Source organism: Oryctolagus cuniculus, chromosome 9 (genome assembly GCF_051225735.1).
Source record: "Oryctolagus cuniculus isolate XC-2025 breed Fujian yellow rabbit chromosome 9, ASM5122573v1, whole genome shotgun sequence".
NCBI lineage: Eukaryota > Metazoa > Chordata > Mammalia > Lagomorpha > Leporidae > Oryctolagus > Oryctolagus cuniculus.
This window is the reverse complement of record NC_142875.1, coordinates 85487169-85505745: the sequence shown is the minus strand read 5'-3', so window position 1 is coordinate 85505745 and position 18577 is coordinate 85487169. Positions and strand designations below refer to the sequence as shown.

Below are 18577 nucleotides of genomic sequence, written 5' to 3'. Positions count from 1 at the left end.
CAGTACTTAGGGGTGGAGATTTGGTGCAGCAGTTAAGTAGCTGAGTGGGACACCTGCATCCCCTACTGGAGTGCTTGGTTTGAGTCTCAGCTGCCCTGCTTCTGGTCCAGCTTTCTGCCACTGCACATCCTGGGAGGCAGTAGATGAAGTATCAAGTACTTGAGTTCCCGTGGGAGACCCACATGTGAGTTCTGAGCATCAGCCTGGTCCAACCCTGTTGTTACCGGCTTTGGGAGAGTGAAACAGTGGTTGGAAGATCTCTCTCTCTCTCTCTCTCTCTCTCTCTCTCTCTCAGTGGCTAGAAGATTGATCTCCCTCTCCCTCTCACCCTCTCATTTCCTTTCAAATAAATACAGTGAAAATAAGTACATCATAAGTAGGTAACTAAAATCAACAGATAAAGATGCAGCCACTTTGGCATTGTTTTGTGCCACCAGGATCTTGAATACTCTGCAAGTAAGAACCAGGCTGTGTGTGCTCGGCTTGATGGCACCCTGTCCTGTGTGCCTGGCTATGTTTGCTGTCTTGCACCACTCCACACTCTCCCTTCCTCCTCTACTCACAAAGGTAGGAAGTCTCTTCCTCTGTCCTTATTAAATTCTTCATAACAGTCAAATTAGAGACAATGGTATTAAAGACACAAATCCCCATCGAATCTGTTTCCAAAAGGTAGTGACTTCCACGTAGTGTACAGTCACGACAGTTCATTTTGTTGTTCTTTGTTATTAAGAAAAGATGATGTTAATACGAAGTGAGTAATAAAAAATCAATTAAAATCATTTAGGGAAATTAAAGTGCTGACAAGTTCATAATAGCTTCTCTGGTTGTGAAATGAGATTGACTTGGATTAACCATTGGTGGTGCACAGAACTGTGCTGGATTTGTTGAAGTGTGTTTCCATTAAAATGACAGCTGTGTGTGAGAGCCAGTTCCAGGGCGCTCAGTTGCGGGACCCATGAGTGTGAAGGAGAGAGCTAATCCAATAAGACAACTTGTCCTTAATTTTAATTAGGTAAATTCCCCTTCACGTTTTAATTGCATAAACTTAGTCATGGCTGGTGCAGAAGCAAGTGGCCAACCATTTTGTTGTCTAACCCTAGCTGCTTTTTCTGACTTATTTAGAAAAAAAATCAGCTTACAGGCTAAACTTTGTTCTTGATTGTGAATTTTGAAGTAACCTCCTGAATGAGAGGAGTTTGTCAGTCTTCTTTTCAATTTTCAAGTTTTTGTTTTACAAATCCCTGCTACTCATCTTTTGTAAAAATATACTGAAAAAGTCCTGTAGTACAATTTGCTATGTAACAATGTAGTTGGATATCAGGAGCTGATATCAGGAAAAGTGTTTAGTTGCTGCAGTGACAGTTGTGTACTTCTATTATATGATTTCTTTTTTGTTTTTAAAGATTTATTTATTTGTTTGAAAGGCAGAGTTACAGAGAGGCAGAGGCAGAGGCAGAGAGGTCTTCCATTCACTGGTTCACTCCCCAGATGGCTGCAATGGCTGGAACTGTGCCAATCTGAAGGCAGGAGCCAGGAGCTTCTTTCAGGTCTCCCACGTGGGTGCAGGGGTCCAAGCACTTGGGCCATCTTCTACTGCTTTCCCAGGCCATAGACGAGAGTGGGATTGAAAGTAGAGCTGCCGGGACTCGAACTGGCGTCCAAAAGGGATGCTGGCACTGCAGGCAGTGGCTTTACCCACTATGCCACAGTGTTGACCCCCTATAATATGATTTCTAAAGACTGCTAAAGCCTTTGTATTTTTGGAGTGTGTGGATTTTGAAGTTTTTTGTTTTTTTTGGCAGTGTGCGTATAAAAGGGATTCTAATCTTTGTTTGAAAGGCAGTTACAGAGAGTCAGAGAGAGAGAGAGAGAGATTGAGAGAGAGAGAATCTTCCATCTGCTGGTTTACTCCCCAAATGGCTGCAGTGGCCAGAACTGCCAATCCAAAGCCAGGAGCCAGGAGCTTCTTCCAGGTCTCCCCCATGGGTGCAGGGGCCCAAGGGCTTGGGCCATCCTCTGCTGCTTTCCCAAGCCATAGCAGAGAGCTGGATTGGAAGAGAAACAGCTGGGACTTGAACTGGCACCCATATGGGATGCCAGCACTAGAGGTGGTGGTTTTATCCACTAGGCCACGGTGCCGGCCCCAGTGAAGCAGCTTTCTTACTGTTGTTCCAGAAGGTAAACAGGGGCCAACGTGGGAACTGGTTGGTGGGCTCCATGGGTCACCTGTCTCTGGGTCAGTGTTTGCACCAGAAGAACGCTGTGTGCTGGGGTGAGCCCTTGCCTGCCTTCTGACTTTTGGGGCTGGGAATGAGAAGCTAGGCCTGATCCCTCATTGTACTTGTTTCCTTATTGAGCAGAATTTAAATTGTGGGTTCCTCTGTTTAGGTATAAACTGAAAGTAGAAGGAAAGTGTATAGAACTCAATAGGGAGATGGTTGGTGATTTCAGTAAGAAAAAAAGTCTTATCTAATATTTGGTTAGCCCCCCAGGCACTGATAGAAGGTTTTGATAGAATCAGTGATTTTTAGTTTAGTTCAGTCTGTGTTTCCTGAGTGCTTGCCTTATTTCCCTAGTGGAATTCTCCCTGGAACATCTGACCTAGAGTAGAATCTGAAACATTTTTCTTCTTGGTCTGTTACCATTAATGGTGGATCGCGTTAGCTCCAGCACACCTGAGGGAGGGCACTCCTATTAGTGACCACAGGGTTCTCTGTTACATTCGGGATTGGGAGGAGGGAATACCTGATGGGGCAGGGGTGGCTGAGGAAAGTAATTTTCAGGTAATTGCAGTAATTCCTCCTTGTGGGTTGAGAGTCCTGGCCCTTTTATAGCTATATGTTTTAGAAGAAAGAAGAAAATATATAGGAGACAAGTGGATCTTGTGTCCGACGATTCTGGGGTCTGATTTTAACTAACCACACCGTGACTTTGGAGAAGTAATTTGTGGTATACGGAAAAACTGAGCCCAAGTTGTCATTCTCTGTGGTAGAATTATAACTGTGGACTTTTGCTTATTGGAGCAGGCTTCCTTGCCTGTGGGTGTGGCCACAAAACCTACTTGGGTGAGTGAGGTATTAGCAGGTGTGTTACTGGAGAAGCTTGTGCTCAGGTGAGACATGCCCTGGGGTTGCCACCCCTTTCTCCTGGGCCCCAGGGTGAAATAGGAATAGGTCTGAACCCACCTCAACCTGGAGCCCCTGCAGGTGAGCCAGCCTAAACCAGCCAAGCTTGCACTGATAATGTGAGAATAAGCAGTGTTTGCAGTTACAAGCCATTGAGATTGGGGGGTCACCTGCCATGGCGGTGGCAATATTGAGGACCGTGTGGGTGTGCCTCTCTCTGTACAGCAGGCCTATCATCTCCTCTGTTTCACGGAGTGGTTCTCAGGCTTGAAATACAGCACTCTTGTCAGGACTGTGTTTGACTCATAGTAAGCAAGTGATAAGTAGCTATTTTAAAGAATTAAAATATGAGGTATACACCCAAAATAATGGGCATACTTTGTGCGTAGTGGGAAAGTGAGCAAGTAAAGAAGACAGGTAGGGCTGGCATTGTAGTGTAGTAGATAAGGCTACTGCATGTGATGCCAGCATCCCATATGGACAGCCAGTGAGAGTCCCAGCTACTCCACTTCTGATCCAGCTCCCTGCTAGTGCACCTGAGAAAGTGATGGAGGATGGCCCAAGTGCTTGGGCCCCTGCATCCACGTAGAAGACCCGGAAGAAGCCCCTGGCTCATGACTCTTGGCTTCAAAGCAGCCCAGCTCCGGCCATTGTGGCCATTTGGGGAGTGGAGAGGTGGTTGAAAGATCTCTCTCTCTCTCTCTCTCTTTCTCTCGTTATATATATATATATATAAACAAACTCTGCCTTTCAAATAAAAAAAAAGAAGGAAGGTAAGTAAGGCTGTCACATTGTATCCTGTGTTCACTGTAAAGTGGTTCCCATTCAGGGTGCTTTATATGAACTCAGTGTATGAGGTACTTAAAACATTTGGGGAAAACGGAATTGCAAGGTAAGTTTTGCCACAGAACAATTGTGAAATTCATGCATAATTTTCATAATGCATATTTTCCCTGAATATTTAAAGACTCACATATGTATGAGGGTCTTCTGGAGAAACAGAAGCAATATGTATTTGTCTGCTTACTTGTTGATTTATCTGCATATTGGAATCAGCTCACAGGACTTGAGAGCTAGCCAGTGTGAGGTTTGTGGGTCAGGCCAGGAGCTGGACACTCAGGTCTGATTCCAAGCTGCATTTTTGAGTCTGCATTCTGCAGCAGGGCAAGCTAGAAACACAGGTGGAGTTTCTGTGGCAGGCTGCAGGTAGGATTCTTTGCAGACTCGGAAAGCTCAGTCTTAGTCCTAAGGCCTTCCACTGGGGGCCTGAGGCCCAGCCGCATTGTGGAGGGAAACCTGCTGTTCTCAAGCTGACCTGTGTAAAGCTAAGCACATCTGAAGAAGACCCTCACAGTGACATCTGGACTGGTGTTGAGAGCCATAGGCTCACACGTTGACACACAGAATGAACCATCACCCTGGGCCTGTGGTCCTGAGTCATATGAGAACTGGAGCCTCCCTCCTTGGCTGTCATCTTGTTTTATGCTTGCAGAAGTCCTCATACCCTTATCTCCCATCATTTAGCAAATGAGGAAACAAGTGAGTCACTTAACTAGAATCACACATTTGTCCACTCTGGAGGCCTACGTGTGTCCATTCCCCAAGTGCCTCCTGGAAAGACCATTTCCCAAGTGGCAGTGGTCAACATTAAGTGAGCCACAGCTCCTATGGGATTTTCTGGCAGACACTGACTTGACTTTGTGCTTGGAGGCCTGTTAATTGGACTGATGAGATAGGAATTTATTGGTAGACACTTTAAATGTAGCAAATGCTGGAGGCTTTTATCTGTGCATATTTTGTTTTAGCAGTTGAGTAGAGTTAACAGACTTAGTCCTCACTCTTCTTAAGAAACATTTTTGAAGTCTATGCACAGTTGCATGTATGTCCCATATTTTCTCAATTAATACCCCAATGAAGTGAAGATTCTTGCCAGACAATGAAGTAATTCTATTGTATATGCCTATATAGAAGGGATTCTTGCATAGTGTAATGCAAAAGCCAGCCAAATGTCTATGCAGAATAAAGATATTTATTATTAAAGTTAACTTTGGATATCGCTCCCCTTGCATTGTGATCTCACAGGTTTACTCCTCCATCTTGTGTACTCACTTGTCAGTTTTATGTTAGTGTTCCTTTGAGCCTTTTCGAATTGCTCACTGTTATGCTGTAGGACATGGGCACTAAATACTGCTGGGGATATCAGGGCATCTTTCAGGTGAAGATGCTGTGATTTGATCTTTGGTAAAGTTTATTTTTGTATTGAGTTACAACTTATAGTAAAGATACACATCTGAAGTGTATGGCCTGATGAATTTTTACATACATGTTAACCTGTGTAACCCACTCCCTATCAAAATACGAAATATTTCCAGCCCCCCAGCAGGCTCCTGAGTGCCCATGCCCAGCCTCTCCCCACACCCCAGGAACACAGTTCTGTTATCATAGAATCATTTTGTCTGTACTTGAACTTCCCTCACGTGGAGTTACAGAACCTGTGCTGCTGTATGTCTGGGAGCTTCTGCTGCATGTTATGTATGCAACAGATAGCATTTGTAGTGTGAACTGTTGATGGACATTTAACATTATTCTCATTTTTTTTTGCTATTCTGTATAATACTGTTATGAGAATTTTTGCCCATTGTTTTTGGCAAATGTAGAAGCTATTTTCTTTTAGTGTGTTCTCAGGAATGAATTACTGGGTCATAGTAATATATATAACAGGTTTTCAAAAAGTTCATAACATGTACATATTATGAAAATACTAGGCATGGCTTTATTTTATTTATTATTTTTTGACAGGCAGAGTGGACAGTGAGAGAGAGAGACAGAGAGAAAGGTCTTCCTTTTCCATTGGTTCACCCTCCAATGGCCATCGCGGCCGGCGCACCGCGCTGATCTGATGGCAGGAGCCAGGTACTTATCCTGGTCTCCCATGGGGTGCAGGGCCCAAGCACTTGGGCCATCCTCCACTGCACTCCCAGGCCACAGCAGAGAGCTGGTCTGGAAGAGGGGCAACCGAGACAGAATCTGGCGCCCCAACTGGGACTAGAACCTGGTGTGCCGGTGCTGCAAGGTGGAGGATTAGCCTAGTGAGCCGCGGCGCCGGCCAGGCATGGCTTTCAAAACTGTTCTGTACCAAAATAAACTTGTCCTAGCTTGTTGTAGTGTGTTAGTTGTGAGGCACTCATAATGCTAAGATATCGGTTTACAAAGGGCTCCAATCAGAACAACACAAACTCTGCTAAAATCACAGCAAGAACAAACATCAAATTGATGGTGAAGCTGAAGTGGAAAAATGGTGAAACCATTGAACATTAGTGATGTTGATACTTTATCCAAAGCTTATGGGTCCAATTCCATGAAGAAATCATCAGTTTACAAATGGGTGACTCATGTTAAGAAGGGAGATGATGTTGAAGAGGAAGCCTGTGGCATCAGACTATCTCCATCAATTTGTGAGGAAAGTATTCACCTTGTTGGTGCCCTGATTGAAGAGGTCCAACATTAACAGCAGAAACAAAGGCCAACACCACTGATGTCTCAGTTGGTTCAGCTGACACAATTCTAACTGAGAAATTAAGATACAGCAAATCTACTCCTTGATGGGTACCAAAATTGCACCTCGATCAACTGCGGGCAAGAGCAGAGCCTTCAGTGGACATCTTAAACAAGTAGACTTAAGAGCCCTACTGACGCAGCACTGTCACAGGTGTGCCTCCAGGACCAGGTCCTTGGGATGCTCCAGCAGTTCCTGGCAGTCTCTTTCCTTGCACTCCTTGGGGTTGTTCTCTGAGGACTTTGCAGGGCTGAGAATGCTTGGGTGCTGGTGAGCCGAGTTAAAGGGCTTATCATTGCTTTTGTGTTCCTTCTCAGCAGTGCTTAAGACCACTTTTTTTTTTTTTTGAGGCTGGATTTTGTTTTATGGAAAGAAAGATTTTCTCTGACTTAAGAGCATGATTACAATTAGTCTCATGGACCCTGGGTGGGTCTTTGCTCATTGCTGTGATGTTTACATGGCTGTGTGATAGCAAGACAGCATACTGGCTGCTATGTCACTTCCAACCTGCATGCCACCCCCCCCCCCACTCCCACCTTGCTCCCCACCCAAAAGCCTGAAAATCGAGTTGACTTGTAATGTTTTTAGTTTAGTTTGGATTTCTCTGGACTAGCTGTTTGGCAGGGCCTCCCATTGCTTTTTTTTGAATGTCCGTGGCTATGTGAGATGCACAGCTAAGAAAGCACTGATGCCCACCTCCTCCCATTCCTTGATCATCTGTGACTTTGGTGGACTTATTTGCTGGGGCCCAGACTGCCCCATGTGGCCTGGAGAAGAGTGCAGAGAGCTAACTCACTTTCAGGCTCAAGAATCTGTCCTGTTTCGCCTGTTGGTAGAAGGAGCACCCGGGGAGTGACGAGGTAGGGTTTTCCTCATCCAGTGTTCTCCAGTGGTTCCCTGTGTTGTTGGTCCCAAGGAAATGGTGCAGTATTGCCCACTGCACTGAATGGGAGCTGTGTGCCCGCTGAGGAGTGAAGTCCACCTGAGATTTCAAAAACGGTTCATGACTTCATCTGCTCGGTAGTTCCAGTTTGTTTCTTTGTGCATGAGAATGTGATGTGACATTCTATGTGTGATATACAGTTCCTCCCACCTCCGACCCCTGCTTTAGGGGAAGCTCTTGGGCAACAGAGGAAATGGGGGCCTCAGAACCAAGATGTTCTGAACAGTGCAAGGGCAACTCGTCAGAGAATCTGTAGGAACCCAAGGAAGGGCTTAACCAGAACAGGGGAGCAGATTCTCGTGACTTTACGTGAGATTACAGTGGTGCCGAGGAAGAGGAAGGTGGTCCGAGCTTCCAGAGGACTTCTGAGCTCTCCACAGCTGCCATCTTCATGGCTGCAAACTGAAGTTTTGGTCAGGCAGAGCACGTGGCCCCTGCATATCCTGGGAGCACAGCCTGGGGTGCACCTGGGCTGGGACAGCTGCCTTCTTGGTGACCTCTGGGTGGCCATTTCTCAAGAAGGGCAGTGACCCAGGCTCCTGTTCCTGGGTTCACAGTACGAGGGTCAGTTGACCTGTAGGACTGAGGTGTAGGACTTGATAGTGGAGGAGTAAGACACGGGTTTTAGTGGAAGAGCAGCTCTTGGCGATTCCTGACGCCAGCACAGACTTCCTCTTTCTGCAGTGGTCCTGTGTGCTGGGGAGGAAGAAGGGTGCTTCTCGAACTCCACCCTTATGCACGCAAGCCCCTGAGAACATGGAAACTAAAGTTTATTAAACAGGGCTTGCTTCATTAAAACTGTGTTTTTGCTTTCCTAAGGAATTTTAAGTAGTGTATCTCTATTCTTCTGATTATTATGATATTAATCAGCATAATAACTTTTTCTTGCTCTGTTTAAAACCAGTAGTGTGTGTATCACAAAGAAAATTAGACTTTTTTATTAGTGGGTATAGTCTGGAGGAAGCCAAAACATTTAAATTTTATGTTAAAAAATAATTGTGTGGGGCCGGCGCTATGGCATAGTGGGTAAAGCCACCACCTGCAGTGCTAGCATCCCATATGGGCACCGGTTCGAGACCTGGCTGCTCCATTTCCAATCCAGCTATGCGATGGCCTGGGAAAGCAGTAGAAGATGGCCCAGTTCCTTGGGCCCCTGCACCCATGTGGGAGACCTGGAAGAAGCTGCTTCTGGCTTCAAATGGGCGCAGCTCCGGCCGTTGCAGCCATCTGGGGAGTGAACCAGCAGAAGAAAGACCTCTCTCTTTCTCTGCCTCTCCTCTCTCTCTGTGTAACTCTGACTTTCAAATAAATACATACATCTTTAAAAAAAGAATCATTGTGCTTCTTCATTTTCCTTTCTTACTGGCATATGGAACACACAACTATGGGATTTTGCTAAACGTCCTGTTTGAGGGTCTTTGTTCCCAGAAACAGAAAGGAATTTGTGATTGGAGACATTGAGGCACAGGGAGCCACAGAAAGGCCAAATGCCAGTCCCCTTTTTCACTCAGGATGAAAATGAAGGCACTAAGACTTTCCATGGAAGACGTTGAATGGCCTTTATTGCTTTTAATGTGGGGCTTTCCAAACATGAGCATAGTTTCATCCTGTGCACTCACTTCAGTCATGCAGGTACACAGTAGTAAGATCACCTGTGAAGTCATACTTCTGCACTTCAGTTGCTTGATCCTTCTTCTCATCTAGGCTTTTCAGGAGTGAACCAAAGTTGTTGGTCAGAGCTGTCACCCTCGTCCTGTCTTCGTCAGCAGGTCTGTTCAGTATTTCCATTCATCTTCCTCCCAGACTTCACAGTGCCTCCCGTTTCTCCTCTAGCTTTCCTTGCTGTTAGGGTCACACTTCTTCACTGGACTCAGAGTCGGGGTTGCTTGTGCCAAGTGCTTTTCCATGCACCATTTCTTTTCTGTCAAATGCTAACTTTTAAAGATCAGCTTTCTTGTAGCTGCTTAGTAGTACTGTTTAAATGTGGGAGCAACAGAGCTGCAAACCAGGCATTCTAAACTAGAGAAATACAAGGGTAAACGCTCAAGAGTGTTTGTTCCTATTTTTTGTGTAAAAGGGAATTTTGTATTCTCGTTGATATAACATGTATCTTTGTGGCTGAGTTGCTTTTTGTACTACTAATGATTTCTATGTTTCAGCCTAAAGAAAGGTTGAGTGGTATTTAAAAAGCATGGACAAAGAAGTTTGTAAATGTTTACCAAATAACTTAAAAATTGAGTATTTGTTTTATAGTCCAAAATGAATCTTTCTATCATTATTAATTCAAGGTTGAATTTTTTTATATTACAATTTTACAGAGTAAAATTTAAATTTGAATTCTGCTTCCAGCTCAATTTAAAAAAAAATCACCACCAAAGAAAACGTAAAACAAAGGAAAGTAAAAAATCCTATGTTTGCATGTGTATGTTCTTAGCCGTGCTATTAACATCTAGCCAAAAGGAGAAACTTACCCAAATGTCAATCAACAGATAAATGGATAAATGAATTGTGGTATGTATATACAGTGGAATGCCATCAGCCATGAACCTCATGCATGCTGTAATGTAGATTAACCCTAGAAACATGCTCAATCAGAGAAGCAAGACACAGAAGGCCACATATTTTATGATTCCCTTTTTATGAAATACCCCAAATAGCTGAATCTATAGACAAAAAAGATTGGTGGTTTCCAGGAACTGGGGGGGAGGGATGTGGAAAGTCTCTGCTTAATAGATGTGGGCTTTCCTATTGTGGTGGGGAAATGCCTTGGAACTAGATAGATGTGGTGGTTGCACTATGGATGTGGCAAATACCACTGTATTATTTACTTAGAAATGGTTACTTTTCTGTGAATTTCACCCCAATCATAATCAAAAAGCAAAATATAAAAAGTAAAAAAAAAAAAACAAAAACAACAAAAAAACAAAACTGTGTTTGAAGGCACTGGAGATCTACCAATGAAACAAGGAGGAGTGGAGCAATGCTTTTGTATATATTGTTTTAAAGATTTTGAGAGTCAGGGAGAGAGAGAGAGAGAGAGAGAGAGAGAGAGATCTTTCATCTGGTGGTTCACTCCTCAGATGGCTACAACAGACAGGGCAGGACCAGGCTGAAGCTTCTTTTGGGTCTCCACGTGAGTGGCAGGGGCCCAAATACTGGACTATCTTCTGCTGCTTTTCCTGGGTCAGTAGCAGGAAGCTGGATCAGAAGTGGAGCAGCCGGGACACAAACTGGCATGACTTTTTTTTTTTTTTTTTTTACAGGCAGAGTGGACAGTGAGAGAGAGAGACTGAAAGAAAGGTCTTCCTTTTCCATTGGTTCACCCCGCAATGGCCGCTGCAGCCGGCGTACCACGCTGATCCGAAGCCAGGAGCCAGGTGCTTCTCCTGGTCTCCCATGCGGGTGCAGGGCCCAAGCACTTGGGCCATCATCCACTGCACTCCCGGGCCATAGCAGAGAGCTGGACTGGAAGAGGAGCAACTGGGACAGAATCCGGTGCCCTGACCGGGACTAGAACCCGGTGTGCTGGCGCTGGCGCTGCAGGCTGAGGATTAGCCTATTGAGCCGTGGTGCTGGCCTGGCATGACTTTTTGCAATAAGTTTCTCATTGAGTTGTACAGAGGGTCAGACTGGACAAATCTTGCAGATTTACAGGTGTTAGAGAATTAAAATGCAGTTCAGAGCCCGCAAAAAGTCAGCGGTCCTGGTGAACGCATCATGATGTCCTTTGGAAGTCCTCAAGGATTATGATCTAGGAATACAGTTGAGCTATAGACAGCCCAGCCCTTGCAATTAGAAACCTAGCACAATCCCTTCCTAAGTTAAAGCAACCTTTCCTACCCTAACTGCTTGCCAGGAGGAAAAAGCAAAATCCTCTCTGGAGAAAGATTATATTATTTGACACTAAATTATTTTTATCATTTTTCATGCACAATTTGTAGCCTTTAATAAATAGGTATGGGAAAGTACCAAAAATGACTGAAAACCAAGAGACAAAACAGAAAAAAGGAATAAACTCTGCTGTTGGGTTACTATACTCAGGCAATTAAATAAGATGGAAAATTAAAATGGAACTAGAATTATAAGAGGGTCATTCTGAAAGCTATGAAAAAGTATAAAAATTGGATCTAAAAATTTAATTGAGGGGGTGCCAGTGCGTGGCTCAATAGGCTAATCCTTTCACTGCGGCGCCGGCACACCAGGTTCTAGTCCCAGTCGGGGCACCGGATTCTGACCCGGTTGCCCCTCTTCCAGGCCAGCTCTCTGCTGTGGCCCAGGGAGTGCAGTGGAGGATGGCCCAAGTGCTTGGGCCCTGCACCCGCATGGGAGACCAGGAGAAGCACCTGGCTCCTAGCTTCGGATCAGCGCGGTGCACCGGCCACAGTGCGCTGGCCGCAGCAGCCATGTGGGGTAAACCAACGGCAAAGGAAGACCTTTCTCTCTGTCTCCCTCTCTCACTGTCCACTCTGCTTGTAAAAAAAATTTAATTGAGGGGGGCAGGTATGTGGGATAGTGGTTAAGAGACCGATTGAAATTCCCACATCCCATATTGGAGTGTCTGCATTTGAGTCCTGGCTTCACTCCTGATTCCAGATTCCTGCTAGTTTGTACCTTGGAAGGCATCAGGTGATGACTTAAGCAGGTGGGTCCTTTCCATTCATGTAGAAGACTCAGATTGAATTCTTAGTTCCCAGCTTCAGTCTTGCCAAGCTTCAACCAGTGTAGTCATTTGGGCAGTTGAACCAGCAGATAGGAACTCTTTCTCTCTGTTTCTGCATCTCAAATAAATTAAAATTTAGAAATAAAGTAAAAAAATTAGCTAAAATAATAACTAAATAATGCGTTTAAGTATGCATTAGGCAACAACTGAAGAAAGAAATGGTGAACTAGAAAAGAGATTAACATCCAGCTAAAGCATGGATATGAAGAAGAATTAGGAAAAAATTGGCAAGCAGAAAAAAGCATAAGAGACATATGGAACATATGTGTTAAATGCATTTATTTAGTATCTCAGAATGTAATGAGATAGAAGGGAGGAAAGACAAATAATGGTTGAACAGATAATGTCTGAAAATATATACAATGAGGACATGAGCCAAAGAAAGTTAGTGTTAACTATGCTATTGTCTAAGTAGCCTTGGGGCAAGGATCTTTACTAGAGATGGAGAGAGAATGACAGCTGTTCTAAGTATACAGGTAAGTAACAGAAGTGTAAGGCACAAATAAGAAGCTGAAGGAAGAAATTGACAAAGTCATAATCACCGCTGAAGCTCTCAACACCTGTCTGTCTGTTTGTGGTGGAACAACTGCGCCAGCAGTTCTCTGGTGTTTTAGTCTTGGATCCTTTCTGCATTCAAAGTTTTGAGGGCTCCAAAGAGCTTGTGTTTGTGTGGGTTATTTCTATGAATATGTGCTCTTTTTGTATGCTATTATAATGTATATGCATATATACTCAGAAATCAGCTTAGAAATTTAAGGATATTTATGAATATGTAATACATCAGTATGTATGTAGAATAGTAATATCAAACCAATAATGCTTATGTTAATAACATTTTTATGGGAAAATTACTGGTTTATAAGCAAAAATTTAATGAAAAGAACGTGATCATTTTACATTTTTGTATATTTTGTTACTGTCATCTTGACAGAAAATATAGACAAAAGAAAAGAACATCTGTTGCTATATGTTGAATGGTTGACATATATGAAGGAACTCCAGCCTCACAAAGGTGTATTTAGAAAAGGGAGGCATATGTTAATAGCTTTTTCTGTAATTGTAGATACTCTTTGATGCACCAGACGTGGCAAACCATAGTTTATTTTTTCTTTATTTTTTAAAGTTTTATTTATTATTTATTTGAAAGCCAGAGTTACAGAGATACACACACACACACGCACACACACACACACAGTGAATGAGAGTGAGCTATCTTTTATCTACTGGTTCACTCCCCAGAGGATTGCAATGGCCAGGGATGGCCCAGGCTGAAGCCGGCCAGGAACTTTGTCTGGGTCTCCCATGTGGGTGGCAGGGTGCCAAATATTTGAACCATCTTCTGTTGCTTTGCTCAGACCATCAGCAGGGATCTGGATCTGAAGTGGAGCAGCCAGAACATGAACTGGTGCTCCTAAGGGATGCTGGCATCAGAGATGGTGGCTCTACCTGCTCACCACAACTCTGGCTATTCTTCTTCCTCTTCCTCTTCTCCTCCATCCCCCCTTCTTTTTTTTCTTCTTTTAAGATTTTTATTTTTTCTTATTTAAAAGGCAGAGTTGCAGAGAGAGGGAGAGACAGAGTGAGAAATCTTTCATCTGCTGGTTCACTCCCCAAATAGCTGCAATGGCCAAGGGCAGGGCCAGGTCAAAGCTAGGAACCTGGAACTCCTTCCTGGTCCCCTATATGGCTGACAGGGCCCAAATACTTGACTATCTTCTGCTGACTTCTCAGGCACATCAGAAGGGAGCTGGGCCAGAAGTGGAGCAGCTGGGACTGGAACTGGTACTTTTAGGGATGCTGGTGTTACAGGCAGTGGCTCAACCCACTGCACTACAATACCAACCACAAGTGTGTTTTTTTCCTAAAGCTTAGTTGCAAAGTGGCATCTGAAACCATATGGAAAACTTTTAGTACTATGTTACAATTCATGGGTCTGTCTCATACTTTGAATATTTATTTTTTTACTCATGCATGATTTTGGTTTTTTTTTTAACTTTTATTTAATGAATATAAATTTCCAAAGTACGATTTATGGATTACAATGGCTTCCCCCACATACCGTCCCTCCCACCCACTACCCTCCCCTTTCCCACTCCCTCTCCCCTTCCATTCACATCAAGATTCATTTTCGATTATCTTAATATACAGAAGATCAGCTTAGTATACATTAAGTAAGGATTTCAACAGTTTGCTCCCACACAGAAACATAAAGTGAAAAATAATAGATGATTTTTTTTTTCAAATTCCCTCTCTTTTATTTTCTTTTTTTTTTTTAACTTTTATTTAATGCATATAATTTTCCAAAGTACGACTTATGGATTACAATGGCTTCCCCCCCATACCGTCCCTCCCACCCACAACCCTCCCCTTTCCCACTCCCTCTCCCCTTCCATTCACATCAAGATTCATTTTCGATTATCTTAATATACAGAAGATCAGCTTAGTATACATTAAGTATGGATTTCAACAGTTTGCTCCCACACAGAAACATAAAGTGAAAAATAATAGATGATTTTTTTAAATGATGATGAAATCAGAGCAGACCTATTGTCATGTTTAATCCCAGTGAGAGTCAAGTTGGGAATTGATAATTTCTTTTTTTTTTTTTTTTTTACAGAGGATCAGTTTAGTATGCATTAAGTAAGGATTTCAACAGTTTGCACCCCCATAGAAACACAAAGTGAAATATATTGTTTGAGTACTCGTTATAGCATTAAATCTCAATGTACAGCACATTAAGGATAGAGATCCTACATGAGGAGTAAGTGCACAGTGACTCCTGTTGTTGACTTTACCAATTGACACTCCTGTCTATGGCATCAGTAATCTCCCTATGCTCCAGTCATGAGTTTCCAAGGCTATGGAAGCCCTTGTTTAGACAAGGTCATAGTCAAAGTGGAGGTTCTCTCCTCCCTTCAGAGAAAGGTACCTCCTTCTTTGATGACCTGTTCTTTCCACTGGGATCTCACTCGCAGAGATCTTTTGCCAGAGTGTCTTGGCTTTCCATGCCTGAAATACTCTCATGAGCTTTTCAGCCAGCTCCGAATGCCTTTAGGGCTGATTCTGAGGCCAGAGTGCTATTTAGGACATCTGCCATTCTATGAGTCTGCTGAGTATCTCACTTCCCATGTTGGATCACTCTCCCCTTTATTTACTCCATCGGTTAGCGTTAGCAGGTACTAGACTTGTCTATGTGTTCCCTTTGACTCCCAGTCCCTTCACCATGACCAACTGTGAACTGAAATTGATCACTTGGACTAGTGAGATGGCATTGGTACATGCCACCTCGATGGGATTGAATTGGAATCCCCTGGTATGCTTCCAACTCCACCACTTGGGGCAAGTCAGCCTGAGGATGTCCCAAATTATACATCTCTTCCCTCTCCCATTCCCACCACCATGTTCAACAGGGATCACATTTCAGTTAATTTTCAACACTTAAGAATAACTGTGCATGATTTTGTAACACATTGAGCTGGTAATTTAGGAAAAATGTATTCACTGAGTTAGGCAGATCTTTCAAATGTTGAGAATTTCATTTATGATATTAAAAAACTAACTGGATTCAATATTGTCAATATATTGAACTATTAAAATAAAAATTCTGTATATCAGGAAAACACAAAATGGCAGAGCACAGAGTGAGAAAGTACATGTACATGACAGAGATCACATATCCAGGATACTAAAATAACTCCTTCAGAACAAAGTAATGACAACTCAGTAGAAATGTGGGCAGAATACTTGACATGCACTTCATGAGACAAAATATCTAAATGACTGATAAATAAGTATAAAGACATTCAGTCTCTAGTCATTAAGAAAGTGCCATAAAACTACAATGAGATACCAGCTTCGCCTCCCTACCCTAATTACTAGAATTAAAAAGATGAACGTAATCAATCTTGGCAACTGTGGAGAATGTCAGAACTCATATACTCTGTGGCTAGGAGTGAATGTTGATGCAGCAATTTGTAAACTGTTAGAGAAAACATGAGCATTTGCATGATCTATATAGCTCAATGATCTCATTCCTAAGCATGTAACTAGCAAGAATGTGGCCTACATATGCACCACAACACAGGTACATGAATGTGCATGGAACAAGTTATTCCCAACAGCTCCAAACTTGGAATAACCCAAATCTCCTTTAGTAAGAGAGTAAATCATCAGCCTGTGATATATTGTTGCAATGGAATCCAGTATAGCAGCCAGTAGAACTGTTGCTTCTCAGAGTGACATAGATATGTCTCACAAAGTGTTGAGTGAACAAAGCCAGACACAAAGGGTATGTGATATATAATTTCATGTTGTATCAAGGTCAAAACCAGGCAGCACTAATCTCGTGGGTAGTGTTCTTATAGGGAGGATGGTGTGGAGGAGTGTGAGAGGGCACACAGGGTGGCTTCCATGCTGCTCGTCCAGTTCTAGTTCTGGATTTGGGTGGTGGTGTCATTGAGATGTGCAGTTTGTGCTGATTCATTTAATGAATCACTTTTCTGTATGGGTGTTATACCTTAATAAAAGCTTATATCAATATATATTAATAAGAAAAAAATTTAAACTATAAGTTATATCCACATCACAAAAAAGCTTGGAAAAATAGTTCAAAGAACCCAATACCATGATCCCTCCAGCTGCCATTCTTTTGATAGTATGCTTAGAATCCCCTCCTGAACAGTTATGAGGATTATGATTTGGGGCAGGTTGCTTAGTTCTTTAACTTCCTCATTCATAGAACAGAGATTATAATAATGCCTATTTCATGTTGTCTTGAATATCAGGTCGATAGTATATGTAATATGCTCAGTGAAGTGTTTGGTTCATAGTTAGCACTTTATTCATTGGTAAATACTTCTGAGTGTGTGCTCATTTGTTGGCACTGGGTTCCTGATGGCGATGCAGGGAAAACTGTGATAGAGTTCATGAACTCCTGTCTTGTCTGGTAGTCCTTAACCACCTGTTTCAATTAAAATTAAAGTAAAACAAGTTCTGTTTTTCAGTCACACTAGCCACATGTGCAGTGCTGCAGAGCCATCCATACACAGCTAGGAGGTAGCATGCTAGCACATACATGGATCATTGGCATCACCACAAAAATGGTCTTTTGTACAGTGTTGAACAGTGCAGGTGGTAGATGTGGGCATTGGCAGGTGTTTCGGTAGTGGTGAGTCTTGATCTGTTCTGAAAGACAAGTTTCCGGGTGGAAGGATTGGGGAGGTTGACTATTCCAGTAGGGTGAAAGAGCAGTAAGGCAGGGCTTTGTGAGGGAATTTTGACACCTGGGGACTCCAAGTAGCTCGGTGGGTATGGCAGGTGCACATGAAACCAGGGAGGAACTCAAGCTAAAGAGCTTTTCTTTAGGACACTCAGAGTGCTTTTGTTGGTGGCTTGCTTACCTCCTAAGGGTTAATGCTTCTTTTATCAACTTACTTAACAAAAATAAAACTATCACACTTGATAAAAATATTTCTTCTTGTCTTTTGTTTGCTTAAAAAAAATCACATGGAGATGTTAAAGTTTAATGTAAACAAGTCTGTTGTTTTTCCTTGAAAATTTCTAAACATGGAAGGTATCACCTCTAGGGGCTGAGAAATTTTCAATTCTGTTTGATTTTTAAATTTTTGTCTGCTATTGTTATGCATTTTTATATAATAGGGTGTCAAATTAGCATTTGTATGCTTGGGATGGAGTGCCTAACACACCCACTCACACACACACACACACACGCACACGCACATGTAGATTGCTAGCTTGTAATTCCCAAATAGTTTATTAAACAACACTTTCCATTACTGCTGATGGATCCTTTGTCATATGTTACATTCCTGCACATAATGAGATTCATATCTGAGTTATTAGTTGTGTTCTGTTGTTCTTTCTTTCCTTATGTCATTGCAAGATTGTTTATTTATGCCACAACATTTATGAAATGTCTTTTGGTGCTTGTAAATTAGAACTCGTGATGACTTACTTTCCCTTTTTGTGTTTGTTTGAATATTGAAACTTGTGCTGAGGTCTGGGTTCTCGTCTGAGCAGGCTCAGTCATATAGCTTGTCCCTGACATGCAGACTAGCATGGTATTTACTACAAACACCATTCTCTCCTGATAGGTACATCTTTCAAAAATGTGTGCTGCTCTTTTGGTACTTTGAATGACAGCTTTACCTCTGGGATGATGATATAGTTTGTAGTGTGTTCAGCCCACAACTCCAGATATGTGGAAAGATCTT

General features: G+C 42.8%; 1 protein-coding gene across 7 annotated transcripts in view; it reads left to right on the top strand.

Annotated features, from left to right (window-relative positions):
• The window catches only part of MTUS2 (microtubule associated scaffold protein 2), a 663520-nt gene that overhangs the window by 106020 nt on the left and 538923 nt on the right, over positions 1 to 18577 (top strand). The gene's annotated exons all lie outside the window — the stretch shown is intronic.